Genomic DNA, 17954 nt, shown 5'->3' with positions numbered 1-17954 from the left:
GTGTTTCAAAACTGGTGAGAGGCTTTTAAAAATTTTAAAATTAAAAAAAATGAACACGTCAAAGGGACAGATAAAAAATTTAACAGTTATAAGTTTTCTACAGTAAATGCTCTAAAAGAAGAGAGGAGTGAACATCTGTGGTTAGACCTACTGGATTCTGTAAGGGCTGAGGTGAGAGGGAGGTCAGGGGCCTAGAGGCAGGAAGAAGAGCGTCTAAAGTTTAGTCAAGCTGAGGGGAACATCAAGGCCGCTCGGTCAGGAGCTGGAGGAAACCATTCTGTGAATATAGGATATGTACAAATGCTGATCAGTTGAACTGTCGATGGGCACTAAGAGATCCTAGTAGAACTCAGTCTGCAAATCTGTTCACCTGACTCATAACTGGTTGATGCCTTAATGTTTTCAACACATGTATGAAAGCTTGGAAGACAAGTGCTTGCATTCATTGTCTCCCCAGGGTCTCCCAGAGTCTCTACTAAGTTTCCGAGGAACAGCAGCAAATCTTGGTTGGCCCTGGCTGCTGAAGGGGAGTAGAATATGTCACTCCAAAATATGCCTCTTTTGCATAAGGACTATTTTAGGCCGATTATTTTTAAGAAAAAGGAGACAGGAGAGAAGCTCTGAAAACCTAGTAGAAGTTACCCTTTTGTAAGAGACATTTACATTCATGAGGAAAATCTCCATTTGTAAGAGCTTCTCCCTAGCTGTGCCAGGAAGAGAAGGATGAACTAAATTTCTGGAAACTCTTGTCAATGGAGAAGGCAGAGCCTTAAATCTGCATAGCAACGATACCCTCGTTTACTGTGCTTTGCCTGAAAATCTCCCATAACTGGTTCATCCTCACCAACGTCTTTCTTTTGTCATTAGCTGAAGATGGTATTTAAGATAGTGGTGAAACTGACTCAACACAAGGTTGATATAAGGGAACCCATATTGTGGAAAAGAGACCATGTCGTAACTTTGAATGACCTCTCATGAACTAACCCAGCTGGATTGGCACCCTCTAGGAGATCAATCTGTTCTGTAGATTTTTATGGCCCCTGCTAGTGCATATACCTCCCAGCTGCAATAAGATGATAACTTCATTCTTTTGAGTTCCTTAGGAATATGATGACCCCCCCAAAGAAAGAGTCTATGCTGATAGCCATCATCAATGAAAACTGAAAGACCTGGTGTGGCAACGTATAGTCTGCAACACCAGAAGGTCGACATTCCTAACCCTCTCCCCTATAACCCACTGGCCTGCCTATATGACTGCTTCAAGATTCTGTGCCCCTCTTAAGATGGTGCTTTTGGATATTAGTCAGCCATCTTCCCTCTTGTTAGCAAGCTGTAATAAAATGCCCTTTGTCTGCCACCATCTTGCCTCCTGATGATTGGCTTTTGTCTCCCGGGGAGCAGATTGTGCTCTTTGTACAGTAACAATAGCTTGGGCCAATTCAGAGAGTTACTGAGTTTTCCTGGGTATCTCCCATGTATACATGAGATATGCATGTTATTAAACTTCTCCTGTTTTTCTTCTCTTAATCTGTCTTTTATTATAGGACAGTCTCAGCCAAGAACCTAGAAAGACAGAAAGAAAACTGTTTTTCCTCCTCCACACTTCTCTCCTCGAGTCAGCACCTCCCGTGTCCTCCTCAGCATAGTCAGCCAGCCACTTTCCTGATTTAGTCCAGTTATGGTCACTTCATTTCCAGAATCCTGGGAAGCCATCTGCTGGGTGACTGCTGTTGTCTATTCCTCTCAAGATGAGTCTTGAGGAGAAATGCCCATGCATTCTCTTCAGGGCTCCTGTGGATGAAATTTAACCTCTTTCCTGGGAACTGCCATCTTTGATACCCTTTACTAGATTATTTCTCTCTCTTGTTTGGTAAGGTATGGACTTGACTCACTGGATGGACATTGTCCTTCTTGGTCTTAGACTTTGATAGACTTTATAGCTTGCATTCAGTAGTAAACATCTAATTTGCAGTGTCATTGTGGTTGTTTCTAATTATCAAGTGGGGAAAGAGTGCCCAGGCTGGTTGTCATGGGGCTATACAATGAATCACTGTCACTTAGGAGGGGAGAAGCTTGATTTCTTGAATTAACTACATCAATGTCGAACTACATACCATCCAAAGGGAAGAAGTTGCTATTTCACTGAATACAGGTTTTTACAGAGGAAGCACCTTTCTGGTTGTATCATAACATCCTCATTCTTTTATAAAAACATCACTTTCTTTTTAGGCAGAAAAGCAATTTTAAAGTAGATAAAATGTTCAAACAGAACATTTAAAAAATAAAATTTGGAAAGGCTTTTTGTGTAGAATGCAATTGGAGAAATGAGTGCACCATTTAAATGTTAAATTCTTTCTTCTGGCTGCAATCTAGTCAACACGTTTGTACCTTTCACGGGCTTCAAACTGCACAGTATTTTTAGAGCAGGTGAGGGCTAAAAGGAGAAAGGACAAGTTTTACCCAGCGGTAGCTGACGATTTTGTTTACCCTGATCTCCTAAATTATGTGCCGTGCATACTAAACATTTTAGTTATTGTTTAAGTTAATGAAGAAGAAAACAGGGGTCACTATTCAAATTTAAATCTGTTCTAATGAAGGTGAATAGTTTCGATTAGTTTGATGGCAGAATGAGAGAGCGTATTTTTAAAATTATTTTAATTATAAAACTGCAGGTTCATAGTACGTGTTAACTTAATATCTCTATTTAATTGTAGGCTTAATTGCTGAATCAGTAGGTCCCTCAGCTTAAAATGCAGGGACCATAACTTGTCAATGTTTGTTAATTAAGAAGAGAGCTCAATTAAACTTTTAATTTATTTTATCTGGCGGTCATTATGGAGCCAAGGTGAGGGAGGGCAATATACCAAAATGACTGTAATCAAAGTGGATTAGAAGGTGTTACTAGAGTTAGCAGCTCTGGATAGAACTTGATAATGGCCTTGGAATTTTTTCCACCTGAAAGCGTTCAAGCACCGATGCCACAGGAAGGGACAGCATGGTGACACAGGATAGCACAGTGGCCCTCTGGCAGCTCTCCAGAAAGCCTAATGGGATTTTCAACATTTAATTGCACTAAGGTAGCTTCAGACAAAAATAATGGAGAAAAACATGGTGGGAAAGTGGATATCTAGAAATACTGCAAGGGAGCTTGCAAATTGCAGCAAAGAGACCCATGCACATCTCTGGACGGTTTGCATTTGCTTAAGAAGATAGGAGTGCTCTATAAAGCCTCAATGATTATTTAGCAACATGTTCTGTGGGATGTCTTCTGATTAAAAAGCAATGTATGTTTATTATTGGAAATTTGGAAAATGCCCAAAATACATATATATTTTTTAATTTAAAAATTAAAACATCACTAAGGCCTGAAACACTTAAGATTTGGGAATTTAGGTCAATCTTTTTTTTTAAGTTCATTTCTATCTCTATGTCATCTCTTGTATGAACTTCTCTATAAAGTGATGATACAAGTAGCACTGCATTTCTTTATTTTTTTACAGAAATTGCAGCCAATCTGAGATTTCATGCCCTAAATGGGGAAGAAATCCTAGTGGAAACCCTTAAGACATGGTGGTGGAGAGCCTTTGTCCTCTCCATTCTCTCTGCTCCACGTGGCCACTTCCAAACCATACCCTCTCCATCCTTCTTACAAGCTCTTAACCTCGTGTTATTAGCCCTATCAGGCACCTTCTCTCCTGATAATAATCTGTATTGACCTGTGATCATTTTTCCTCCTTCTTTGCAGATTTTAGCTGCTGTCCTTCCGTCATTCTCTCCAACTCTTGGCCTGTCATAATTCTTGGTGATGTCCATATTCACACAATATGCCCTCCTCTTCATTCCTTCACCCCTTCTTCTCTAAGAAGCTTGTACCCTTTGCTTTTCAGTCTCTTATTCCCATAATCATACCCTACAAACCTTGTCACTACCTATAACTGCATCTGCTCTGTGGTTGCACCCTCCATCTTTCCCACCTCGTTCCTTCTGGTCCTTCAACGTCAACAAGTCTTATCTCCTCATTGGACCCCTTGAGCCATTAAATCTTTCACTTTTCTCACTGTCCTTTGCTCCTATAATGTCTGTCTTACTCCTTTAATCAGCTTAAATTCCATCCAACTGTACATTCATTCATTTACATCTTCATTTCTTCAACAACATTTACTGATTTATTAAGTGGCCATGTGGAGCAAAGATAAACTGTAAGAGGAAAAATAATGGAAAGAACTATTCTAGGGACTGAAGATACGTCAATGACATACAAATATCCCTGTTCTGATTGAGCTTACTTTGAAAAAATAAATCAACGGGATGGATAAGACGACAAGATAAAATTTTAAACTCACTTGGTCGAATCTAATGGAAAAAATAAAGCAGGGAAATGGAAGGTCAAGAGGAGTGGATTTTAGTTGGAGAAGCCAGGAAAATCCTCCTTTGACAGCGTGTAATATTTGAGTGAAGCCTTGAAGGAGGAGAAGGAGGGAGCCCCCATGGGTTATCAGGCAGAGGGGAAACTAAGTACAAAGGATCTGAGTTGGGAGCAGGCCCAGAGTGTTTAGGTCATATCATGGAGGCCAGCATGTCTGCAGTGGACTGAGCAAGAAGGAGAGCACTGGAAACAAGGATATATTGGCTATAGGGTGGGGTGGAAATGACTTAAAGTCCGTTTTTGTAATCAAGACCTTGAATTTCTATTCAACTCCCTGTCGCTCTTTCTTACTATCCTACTCACTTTACTCAGCCATAACCCTGGTTAAATGCAACTCATCTACACTGCTTGCAATTGTGCAGCTGAGCTCAACAGGAGTGGTGTATTTCAGCATAGTGACTGGCTCACTTTAACTTCATGAGAACTTACCTCAAATGAGCTCTTAATGTTGTCAACTCCTCCCTCTCCCTCCACACACACCACCACACCCACATGCACACATGCCACACACAAACACACATACCCCATGCCACACATAAACATCCAACGATCCCACACACACAACTCCCTACCACCACACATACAACGTGCCACATGACACAAACACATGTGTGTGTATACCACACACCACAGATAAACATACCACACCCCACACACAGACAACTCACCACAAACACACACCCACTAAATTTCCTTAGTCCATTTACTTTTCCCTGTTCAGAGGCTGCTCAATACCTTTACTCTCCTGAAACCAAACCCCTCCTCTTGGAGATTAAAAGCAGAATGTTGCGTCCAAGTGCACGTGGGCAGGTAGATGTGGCAGTAGGTGCCTGTGGAATTTTTCTTCTGATTTCCTCACTTTTTTCAATCAACTCAAAAGCAAGGTTGTCACCTGAGAACAAACATGGGAAAGCAGAGGTGAGAAGTGGGAGGGGAGGGCAACACACACCAGAGGCTGCATCGCTCTAACTTTTAAATTCTGTGAGAAAAAAGGATTATTCTCTCTTCTACAGGAAAAAAGTGTGATTGCTTCCCAGAAAGCACTCAGCTATGAGTAGCAGAATGTTCTTTAGCCCCCAAGGGTAGCAGAGGAGGTAATAATCATCTTCCACTAATTCCAGATGAGTCAACTCCCCAATAAGAGATGGTGCGAGGAGGGAGTATGCGTGGAGGTTTTGCACAGGGACAAAAAATGGACCTGTGATTCAGGCCTGCCTGGACTGTAATTTTGGTCCTCTTACTTCCAACTCTATGACTTCCGGCAAATTATATAACCCCTCTGAGACTCAAGAGTCTCATGGAAGAAATGGGAATAATCTCGGGTTGTTTTCTGCAAGGATTAAGTGAGATAACATAAGTAAATGTGCTACCATAGTGCAGGGCACAGCGGAAACATTCGACAAATGGGGCTCAGCAGGAACGCATTCCTCAAAGTACAGACTCAGCGTGGCAATTAAAAATATGTCAACTGAGTTTTCTATAACTGAGCTGCTCTTTCAAGGCTCCATTCGCCTGATGACAGACAATGTAATTTTCATGAACTCAGTGTAAATTCATCCATTTCGAGCTCAATGGATTTCTCCTCACTCTCCTTCTCCCTGGAGTGATGACAATTCTGTAGACTTGGTTAGCTTCACGGCATTAGGGAAGACTCCAGCCTGTTCACACTGGCAATATCTGATATGTGCCAGTTTCTGGTCTGGATGACATGCACAGTCATTTCCACGCACTAGCATCCCGGCACTTCCTGCCAGTCTATCCATTCTCCAGTCAACTGGTCCATTCTCTCCTCTCAGGAAGTCTGCCTCCAAAAATCTAAGTGTTTTCTTCCTTTCCTGTAAGTCTATCAGCATGTCCTTTCAACTGTGCTTCCAAAACAATATTCCAAATACATCTACTTTTCCACACTTCCCCTACCACCAGCTAGTCCAGTCGTCAGCACTTCCCTGGATTTCTACCCCTAATCGGTGGTGCTGCTTTTCTCCTTCCGTTATCACTTTCCAATTCCCCACAGTGCAGCCAGAGTCACCTTTAAAATGCATAAATTATGCATGTTATTCTCCTACTTCAAACCTCCCATTTTCTTCTCATTTCTTCTAATATAAAATATCATCTTCTTTCCCTGGTGGACCAAGCCCTACATGTCCTTGATCTTGCTTCTCTCTCTGACTTCATTAAGTATCAATCAACCTATCATGCACATTACCTGTCTTGTTCTTTTTTTTAAACCGCTTTATTGAGATATGATCAACAGGTAAAAAGCTGTGTATATATAATGCATGTAACTCAATGGGTTTACAGATAAGTATGCACTTGTGACACCTTCATTATCAAGGCCACAGATATATCCATCAATTCCCAAAGTTTCCTTCCACCCTCTTTATTATTATATTTGTGTGTGCATATGAGTGTGTGTTAAGAATTCTTCACGTGAGATCTATCCTCTTAGCAAGTTTTATGTACACTATATAGTATTTTCAGCTACAGGCACTATCCTGTATAGTAGATCTCTAGAACTTATTTATCTTATATAACTGAAACTTTGTACTCTTTGACCATTACCTCCCATTTCCCCCTCCTCCCAGGCCCTGGTAACCACCATTCTACTCTCTGCTTCTATGAGTTTGACTATTTTAGATTCTACACATAAGTGAGATCATACAGCATTTTTCTTTCAGTATCTGACTTATTTCGCTTAGCATAATGATCTCCAGGTTCATCTATGTTGTCTCAAAAGGCAGGATTTCCTTCTTTTGAAAGGTTGAATAATATTCCATTGCATGTATATACCACACTTTCTTTATCTGCTCATCCATCAATGGGCATTTAGGTTGCTCCCATATCTTGGCTATTGTGAATAATGATGCAATGAACATGGGAATGTAGATATCTCTTTGAGATCCTGATTTCAATTCCTTTGAATAAATACCAACAAGTGAGATTGCCGGATCATGTGGTAGTTCTATTTTTAATTTTTTGAGAAACTTTCATACTGTTTTCCATAATGGTTGTACCAATTTACATTCCCCCCAACAATGTACAAGGATTCACTTTTCTCTACATTCTCATCAACACTTATTGTTTTCTGTGTTTTTTCTTAATAATAACCATCCTAAGAGGTATGAGATGATATCTCATTGTGGTTTTGATTTGCATTTCCCTGTTGATTTATGATGTTGAGCATCTTTTCATATACCTATTGGCCACTTGTGTGTCTTCTTTGGAGAAATGTCTATTTATTGTTCTTAATACACTAAGATTTTCTATAGCTTAAGACCCCTGTATGAGCAGTTTCCTCTGAGAGGAAGATTTTTACTCCAATCTTTGCAAAGCTGTATTTCTAATTGAACTTCTACGCAGGGCTATTAATTCAACTCTCAGTCTAAATGTCACTTCTTCAGAAAGACTTTCCTTGACTATCCAATCTAAAGTAGCCACTCATATCACTTTCTGTCATGTTCCAACATTTAATTCTCTGTATACATATTTTCTTGTTTATTTATATTCATCTCTTTAGTGTCAGTCTCAACTATAATGTATGCTATAAAGTGTCTGCACATTTTCAATTTTCTTTATTATTAAATTTTCATCACATAAAAGATGCCCTTCAGAGAGCTAGGTGTTTTATGAACATGTGGTAGGTGTATGAATGAATGGAATTTCCCTCCAGATAAGCAATGTGAAATTAACCAACCACAGAAAATATAAATGGGGAACATTTGATTGGCTATAATTGATAAAATAATTTATAGATTATTGTCAACTTAACAAAAATTGCATTTTCTTGTTTTAATATGCATTTCTTTTATTAATAGCTTAATTTTGCCTGTTTTAATAGTTATTTGTATTTACTCTTTTGTAAATTACCTATTTTTTCCTTGTTTTGTTTGTTTCCTTTGTTTTGTTTGACCGTTGTTTTACCATGAAGCTGATCATCTTTAAATTTTAAGGTATTTATATGCTAAACCTATCATTTATTCCCTATATTCATAAATATTTTTTACTAAGTTATTTTACTTGTCTTAATTTTTATAACGAGGTTTGATACAGAATTTTGAGATTTTTATGAATTTTAAAAATTCTAACTTTCTCTTCAATATTAGTTTATACCTTTAATAAATATGTATTGACCAGCTTCTGTATGCCCAGCAGTTCAGTGAATGAAGGAAACAAAAAATAAATTACCAATAATATAAGAGCTCTGAAGAAAGTGACCCAGATAAAAAGTGAAAGAGGCTGACTTGGGCATGTGGTATGGGGAAATTGGAGGATAAAGAAAAGTATTGCTGAAGAGTTGACATTTGTATTGAGAATGAAAGGATAAGAATGAGTCAGGCTTGTGAGTTAGCATTGCATTCTAGGAAGAGAGAAGAGGAAATGCAGGAGGAAAAAGCCTGGCATATCCGAGGAACAAGAAAGCGTGTATGTGACTGGTTAGATGATGCTTATTATGTGGGGGAGGGAAGAGGTGGTAGCATTGGAGGTTTGGGTACACAGGGACAGGCTCACGTAGAACTTTGTAGGTTATGTTAAAAAATTCATATGGTGTTCTAGTTCCATTTGAAGCCATTGGGTTGTTTTAAACAGAAGACTAACATCTCTGGTTTAAAGAAAAAATCCCTTTTAAAGAGTGTGGAAAACCAGCTGTATGATGAGTAAGGTAGAAGATGGAAAACAAATAGGAGATTATTGCAGATATCCAGGCAAGAGGAGATAATAGGTTAGTCTAGGAGAGTAGCAATAGAGATGATGAGAAAAGGTCAGATTTGAGATATATTTTGGAGATAGAGCCAACAAGATTTTATGCAAGGTTGGAGGAAAGAGAAAAATTACTAAATGGATGGCAATTAAAAAGAGGACTGGGAGGAAAGCAGGTTTGGCGGGATGTGGAGGTGATGTCGTAGTGGTTTGGCAACATTGTTTAGAGATGTCTATCTGGCAGCCAATTGGATTCAATGAGTAGTCACCTGGATATTTGAGTGTCAGTCTGGGAGGGGGGCTGCATTTGAGAGATAAGTGTTTGGGGATCACCAGGGTATAAACACAGTGGAAGTGCCTGTGCTCTCCACAGGAGAGTGTAGATTAAAGAAGAGAAGTCCCAGAGCTGAATCCTGGGTCAAGTCATGAAAGAAGAAGTTTCAAAGAGGATGCAGCAGTGACTGTCGCTTACTGAATGCTTCCTTTGCTTTTGGTTTAGAAAGGCACTGGTCCATCCTGAAATAAGATACTTACCAGTACTCCCTTTCAGTTCTTTTGTGTGGTTGTTCATTTAACTCTTTACTGTATTTTATTTCAAATAATGTTGTGAGATAGATTTCTAACTTCATTTATTTTTCCAAATATGTAACCAGTTGTTCAAGGTCTCTTTATGAAATAATTCACAATTTTCTCACTCATTTAAATAGCAACTTGATTACTAATTAAACTGTTATACGTACTTGAGTTCACCTTTGGCTTGTCTCTTTTGTTCTATTGTTCTGTCTATTCAAACATCAATAATAAACCTTTATTTATGGTAGGATATAAATACTTTTTATTATCTGATCATGTAAATCCTCAATTATGGATCTTTCACTAAGTGTTGTTGGTTATTTTTGTCCATTTATTTTTCAAGTTAAATTTTCAGATCATCCTGTAGTTTGTCAAAAAGTTCTTTATTATATTTTTAAATGATACACACATTCATTCTGAAAAAGTCACAGGTTTGCACTATTTTTCTTCCCAAAATACATCTGGTTTATCTCTTCATTTATTCAAGTCTTTCTTAAATGTCCCTCCAAAATGTTTTTCAGTCCGATTTCACATAGAATTTCTACGTTTAATTTTTATTTATTATTTGATTCCTGTTCCCAACTTTTTGAGATTCATACCCTGGAATAAAAAAATAGCTTCACACAAAACAATTCTTGGGAATAGTCAGAGAAAAAGCTAAAGAGGTCTTGTCAATATAACGTTCTACCAAGTCTAAGAATGTGAGACAGCTTCAAGATAAAGTAAGTTTGTATAATTATAAACCATTACCGTGAAAAGAAATTCACTCTGTAGATAACAGTACAGGTTTTTGCACAGGTGCCCCAAGATGCTCTTCAGAAAATGCCACCAACAGCTGTGTGACCAGGGCAATGAATTTACCCTGATTCAAAGTTGGCTTCTCCTAAGCAAAATGAGCATAATTATGTGCCTGTGTTATTGCTTTAGATTAAGCAAGGTAATGTGTGTTAAATAAGTTGTCTGGGAGCGGGCACATAGTCAGCCCTCAACAAATGTTAGTTCTTCATATGAGAAAGCTTTTATGGTGCATAATTAGAGCAAAAAAGAACTAGAATGCTGGAAAACATGATCTTTCTTTAGTAGTAATCTTGAAGCCTTGTCTTCAACTTTACGTCTTTAAATGGCCACATTTTAAAGCATGCCTCTTGTAAAATGGTATTTTATTATTGTGTCTGTTTTCTGTGGCTGCTTGAACAAATTACCGCAGACTTGGTGGCTTGAAACAACAGAACTAAAATCAGCGTCACTGGGCCAAATGAAGGTCTCAGCAGGACGGTGCTCCCTCTGGAGGCTGCAAGGGAGAATTTGTTCCTTGCCTCTTCCAGCCTCTGGCGGCTGCTGGCATTCCTTAGTTTGTGGCCACATCACTAATCATCCAGGCCAGCATCTTGAAATCTCTCTCTGCTCCATCTTCACATTTCCTTCTGCGTGTGTGATCAAATCTCCCTCTGGCTTCTTCTTATAAGGATACTTGTGATTACGTTTAGGACCCATCCAGATAATCCAGAATAATCTCCCAGTGTCAACATCTTTAATCACATCAGCAAAGGCTTTATTGTATGAGGTAGCATTTCAGAGGTCAGGGCTTTATACTTTGGGAGACCGTTATTCAACCTATTACAATCGTGTGCTGCTAAAGTTGCTTTAAAACCATGCAGAAATACTGTGATAAATTTAAATTAAAATTGGAGAAGTTCTTGACAAAAATAGAAAGAATTTATTTCATAGGTTATATGGTTTCCCCATTTCAAACAAACCCTTCCAAAGTTTAAAGAAATTGCTGAACAACTTTGTTGTTCTGGTTATTTCTTGAGGAGGTGGGAGTGGGGGTGGGGATGTTGAAGCTGCCAGGGCAGATGAGTGCTGTGCTCAAAGACAACCAAAACCTGACACCACAGGAGTCGATGTTTTTAGATCTTTTTCAGCTCCAGAGCCTCTGGAACAATCTATTCAGAACCTTTGAAACCCAACATAATAGAGTCAGCAGAAGGGAGACACAGTGTGAAGGATGGCTGACGTCCAAGGTTCAGTACCAGATTTATGATTATTCTACCACTGGAGGCAGGGAACTTAACAGGAGGTATGGGAAAAAGGCTTGTGACATTTCCTTTGTGACAATGGAAATAGCAGAACAGCCTAAGCTTAAATGCTATTAAGTCACTTCCGGAGACTTTGGCGCATGACGGGAAGACTGTGCAGAGGGGAGACGAGTTCCCAAACAGCTTTTGCATTTCATGCCCACTGCGGGCCATTAGCATGGATTATCCAAGAAAGGTGAAGGCTCCAAGGACTGTAAGAGGTGAAGTGACCGGACCCTTAAAACAGAGAGCTAGAGAGCAAAGTAAACACAGGTTTTCGTATTTTTCCCAAGAGAGTGGTAAATAACAATAATAATAATAATAAGACCATGGCTCTCTTGCACACAATACTTGTGATTATGGGGTTGGGTGAATGGGGGCACTGTGGCTCTGAAAGTAGCAACAAGAGACTGGCCCAACCTCTTCTCACAGCTGAAGAGGACCTCTGTGGGAGAACGCTGAGCATCCACGGACGGAGGAACACAGGACGCCCAGTATTGCTGACAACTAGGTACGCAGCACAGTGACCACCACCATGGACACAGGGCAGAGCCTCCTACCATTTTTCCATCCTGCGATCCTTCAGGATTCTCACACAACATTAGGGAAAGGAAGGGACCTCCGCCTGCCAAACGTGATTGGGACTGAGCAATTGCCTAACCCTGCTGAGGGAGTTTAGTAGTGGTTTTAATTTTATTAGGAAAACAAAACAACGTGATGTGACTTTTTTTGACCTTCAGTGTTGTTTCTCAAGCTCATACACACTGTATAGACATATGGCAAAAGTTACAAAACTGGGGCCAAGAATCATTGCATTTAAGAAACTTAGTCTCTATATAAGGACAGATCTTGTAACTTCTTATCAAATAAGTCTCAGGAAAATCAAAACTCCCTAAAATATGACTTTGAAACAAAACAAAGAACCAAACAGAGTATACAAAATTCTTCTATTTGTGTAAAATAGGGGGAAATATTTATGTACATGAATTTGCTTAAATATGCATAAAATACCTATTGAAGGACTCACTTGGCATTTATGACACTGGTTTCCTTCCAGGAAGGCAAACTTAGTGGCTGGGGGACAAGGATGGGAGGGAGAATTTTCTCTGCACGTATGCGCTATGAGCAGCCGTGAGACGGTTTCTGTTGCTACAGACTCAGTAGGCCCAAATAGCAACGCTTATTAATTTACAATATTGCAAGAAAAGGACTCACTTTACTTGCAGAATTAAAGAAAAGACATCATGGTCAAAGGATGCCCCCCAGCAAGGAGTCTGGAGAGGCAGGTTTAATTTCCAATTGTCTACCCTCTGTAGGATCATATCAGACTTGCTTTTCCCTCTTGAATCAGCAACCACTGATATATGCAGAGAACTACTCAGAGACAACTCCGAGAGTCCAAAAGTCAAAACATGCACAGAGAACAACTTAGGACAACTTCAAGACTCTTGGCTGGGGCTTCTTATACCTTGCTGGTCAGGTAGGCATATTTCTTACTATGTCACCAGCTCCAATAGCAAGAGCCCACTGGAGGTCTCAGTGAGACCAGGTACAAGTCGTGAATCCCTCTGTTATCAATGAATAATGCTAAAAAGCTGGTACAAACTGCTCCCAAACTCCTCAGACCCATGGTCACAACATAACACTGTGAATGAGTGCGTTTCACTTCTTGACCAGGGACTGGGATCGTGCAGGTACCACGCCAAATCGCTCAGGCCAGTTCCAGGCCTGATAGAATTATTCCTCACACTGCAGTGCGCTTCAGTGACTTTTGAATTTTGAAGTATGAGACTACAAAAAAGCCAGGGTTTGATCAGGGAAGCAGAACCACCATTAGTATTATGGAATAAAAGAATAAAATCTTGCACAATTGCGCAAGAATTTGGAGAATGTAAGGGTCTGAACAGAGGAATTGGTGGATCAGAGAAAAGCATGTGTGCGTGAACAAGATGAAGTCTGCAAGAGAGTCTGGGACGCCAGCATGCCTCGTTGCTGATGTAGGACTGTGAAGGAGACTGGTGGAGAAGTCTGTGGAAGGTCATTGCTTTGTGGTCTTGGCATTTGCTATTCCTCTGCCTGGAACAGCCTTCTCTCTAGATATCGACAGGCCTTGTCCCATCATGTCTTTCCTGTTTTACTCAGACGCATACTTCTCAGGCCACCTATTTAAAACTGTAACCCAATATTCTCACAGATTGTTTTGTACGTTATTTTTCTTCTGTTGCTTATATTTTAAAACATTCTATATTTTATTCCTTTATTTTATCTTCTATCATGATGGCAAGAATTTTAGTCTGTTTCGGTTCCTCTTTTATCTGCTATGCCTGAGACAGCAGGTGCTCAGGAAATGAGTGTCAGCTTTATCAACAATGAGGTCATACAAATTTTTATTCTTGGATAGCTTTATTCTCCTTAAGAAAAAAAAGTATCTATTTCCATATCCTTTTAATAAAAGTATTGTGTGAATACTTATGATAAATTCTCTAGTCTGCACCCAAAGATGCATGATTTTCCCCAGATAGAATGAGCAATCATTTTACTCAGCTAGCCACTTGGGTACATTTCTTCTCATCCTGAGATATGAAGTTGCCAAGACAATCTGATTCTGAGTTATAATTACCTTTTCAAGATAAAATGGTGATACATACTCCAAGTCTTTTTTTCTGTTCTGACCCTCAGTGTTAAGGTTCCAAGCAAATAGAAGTAAAATTGCTCAGGGAAAGAGAAGATTAAATAATTATGGCTCCTTCTGAATAACTTAATTGCGACATTGTCTCTGGGAAGTAGGATAATTTATAGAAATGTCTCTTCTACAGATGAGGACATAGGTACATGGGGGTCAGTCAGTATAATTCATCAATAGGCTAGAAAAGTGCTCACATATTACTGGTCCATGATTTAATTTTCTTATAAGACATTCTTGACATTGGATATATTTAACCTGGAGTTTGCATCAATGGCTTTTGTGGGATAAATTTGCATAGTAGCAAACTTGGGTATGCAAAAGAGAACTTGTACAACTCAACGTAAAGTTCCTTGCTTTGAGCTAGGACAACATCTCCCCAACACCCTCTTCTGATCTGTGAGTGCGCCTGCAGTGCCTGCTGCCACGTCCACACCCATGCAAGTGCCAGGTGGACACAGTGGCTTGCTCTCCTAGACAATCTCTTCCCTTTTGTAACCTTGCACGTCCTCCTCATGGCATGGAAAGCGAGCAGTGGAGGCAAGATCGTCTGTGCCTCATTCTCAGACTCACGGACCTGTCAGCCATCCCTGTGCCCCTCCGTGGCTGTGTGGCCTGAGGAGATCTGCTGAACTCCTGTCTTCAAGACCCAGTTAGGAAAGAGGTGATGGGGCTTAAGTTCCCTGCTTTCTTTTCATCTCATAATGGAAACCATCAGTGTAAATGATATTATGCTTTCCTTCGATCATTTCCCATTCCCCAGGTTTGCACCCGGTTGATGAGAACACAGAGAACAGCCTCTATTTCTCCACGAAAGCTTTTTATATCCCAAACTCTCTCTTCCCTGAATCAGAGAACCTTCTGCAGGGAGACATGGGGATGTGGAGAAGGAACGGATTCTGCCCCTGCACTCTCTTGCTAGTGTGTTCTATTGTATACCCAGTGGTACCTTTTGAACCTAGAAATTATGAAACTTACCTTTTTTGTTGTTATTGTTGGTTGCTCTGTGAACCAATTACTGCCTCCCCACAAGTGAGGGTGGTCCAGCATCTCACAATTTAATTGGAGGAGATTGTGAAACAGTTTATTCCATCACAGTTTTTAGAATCTTGCTTTTTTTTCTGAAGTCACTTTGTCCACAGTTATGCCAGCCAACTGTAAGAATATTTAGAATCTTCTTAGGCATTTCTGTAGTGTTGTACTCTACGCTAAATACTACGCAACTTTGTGGTTGTTGTCAGTGCAGAAGAGGATGTGGTGGTGAGCAGGGGGAGTAACCCCACGGAGATGGGACTATGACTCATGCAGATAAAACGAAATTTTAAAATGAAATATTTCTTCCTGAAATCTTATTTTGATAGCCTGACAAAATTTTTCAGGCTGCTTCACATAGATGAAATAATGAAATCTTTTGTATTGATATCTAAAATTGTGGGGAAAGCTAGTTCTTAAAGAAAAGATAAATTTGTAACTAATTGACTCTGTGACCGATTTTGTGGCTGATAGCTGGTGTGGTTAGAGAGTCTTGGGGTCCAGTCCTTGTTCTCTTTGTCACCGGCATTGTGAACTTGTCCAGAAATACTCTCATGTGAGCAATGGGCATAATATTTCCATTTTGGATTATTGTTGAACTATTTACTTGGGATACTGCGTGCAAATCATTGCAAACAAAATGATTTAGCAGAAGAATATTCTCTTAGCTCAGGATATATGTTGTTTGGAAAATATTCAAATGTCCATTTGCTTCTAAAAATCATTTGTCTCTAAAAACATGAGAAATGAGAGAGGGAAGTTAAAAACAAGTAAATAAAACAACAGCAACACTGAGTGAGGCAAGGAAGGAGAGGACAGCAGATTATTTTCCAAGTATAAAGGGAAAGAGTGAACTAGATTTGTTCATGCAAAATTGGCAATTAGTCTTCCTATTCTATAAAGCCCTTTCTAATAGGCAGAATTTTCTAAAAAACATTGTTTGATGTTTGAAATGACTATTCCCTTTTTAAAAAAGGAAAGGAAATATAGTTCATGCTCTGCTACACTTCCATTTTACAAAGCAAAATTTACATTATTCCATTCCTCTCGGCTATTATGGGGATAATTTTGAAGATCAGCTTTCGTTCTAAAAAATGATATCTAAGCATAAAAACTAGAGCTTCTCAGCTTTATTAAGAAGGAACAAGAACCAAGTTGAAAAACCAAGAGTGAAACATTTGAGTTAACTTCCTGAGTTATCTCATTAGCTCAGCAAACATTTAAGTGGGAAATATAATGGCAAGTACCCAATTTAACCAGCAGGCGCGGTAAAATTCTAAGAGGTTTTCATAAAGTTCTTGTATACAAGAGATTCACAATCTCCCTTGAAGGAAACTGGAAGCCAAGGACACACCAATGCTCCCTCCTCCCCTCGTCCTTAAGGTAATGCAAAATTTTCTGGAACAGACTCTTTATCTGACTTATATTCACTCACCTGGAGCCAGTATTTTTTCAGTGAACCTCTTCTTTTGTAGCATGCTATTACTTCCAGCTCATGCTTTTGGTTCTACATTAAAGTTATCCTCTCTGCGGTCTCTGTCCACTGCACATACCTCAGAAATTATCAAAAGATAAAGCTTCTCTTTGTAGTATCTTCCGTGTGCCTGTCCACTATCTGGTATCTAGTACTCTACATCAGGGGTTTTACTGAGAGTCCACGTGACTCCTTCTCTTGGCTCCTCAGGGTGAGTCTTCTTTCTAACAGCATATCATGTACTTGTTTACACTCTATCTTTGTCAAATTTGTTGCTATTTCAGGCAGGTGGATATATCTTACCCTGGTTTCTGTAGAGGTGTAAATTTTTCCCAATGTAAGCCTCCAGTAATTTCAGTGGATATTTTAATGAGAGTTGGAAGTTTAAAATATGGGCTCAGATCAGCAGGTTAGACTCAAACCCAGAAATTAACATTAAAAACAATAGCTTTCTGGGGTCGGCCCAGTGGCGTAGTGGTTATGTTCATATGATCTGCTTCTGCGGCCCAGGTTTGCAGGTTGGGATCCCAGGTGCACACCACTTGTCAAGCCATGCTGTGGCAGCATTCCACATACAAAATAGAGGAAGATTGCCACAGATGTTAGTTCAGGGCAAATCTTCCTCACCGAAAAAAAAAAAAAAAAAAAACCAAGCTTCCTCATATGATGAAGCTTACCTGAGAAAGCTTACCTGCATCTCTTGGACTCAATCTTTTGTTCTCTTTTGACACCAATTTTGTTTTGTTTTGGTTTGGTTTTTTTGAGGAAGATTAGCCCTGAACTAATATCTGCTGCCAATCCTCCTCTTTTTTTGCTGAGGAAGACTGGCCCTGAGCTAACATCTGTGCCCATCTTCCTCTACTTTCTATGTGGGACGCCTACCACAGCATGGCTTGCCAAGCAGTACTAGGTCTGCACCCAGGATCTGAATCAGCAAACCCCAGGCTACCGAAGTGGAACATGTGAACTTAACCCCTGTGCCACCGGGCT

At 39.7% G+C, this 17954-nt stretch overlaps 1 long non-coding RNA gene across 1 annotated transcript; it reads right to left on the bottom strand.

Moving 5' to 3' along the window:
• Nucleotides 1-10061: 10061 nt before the first annotated feature.
• LOC139083255 (uncharacterized) lies at nucleotides 10062-17107 on the bottom strand. The gene is made up of 4 exons (XR_011539817.1): nucleotides 16926-17107; nucleotides 16098-16221; nucleotides 15437-15613; nucleotides 10062-12026 (listed from the first exon to the last, which is right to left on the bottom strand). It is a non-coding gene; the product is annotated as an uncharacterized lncRNA (long non-coding RNA).
• Between the last annotated feature and the right edge of the window lie 847 nt (nucleotides 17108-17954).

The sequence above is a fragment of the Equus przewalskii genome, chromosome 5 (genome assembly GCF_037783145.1).
Source record: "Equus przewalskii isolate Varuska chromosome 5, EquPr2, whole genome shotgun sequence".
NCBI lineage: Eukaryota > Metazoa > Chordata > Mammalia > Perissodactyla > Equidae > Equus > Equus przewalskii.
Note: the sequence above shows the minus strand (reverse complement) of the source record. Positions and strands in the feature narration are given on the sequence as shown.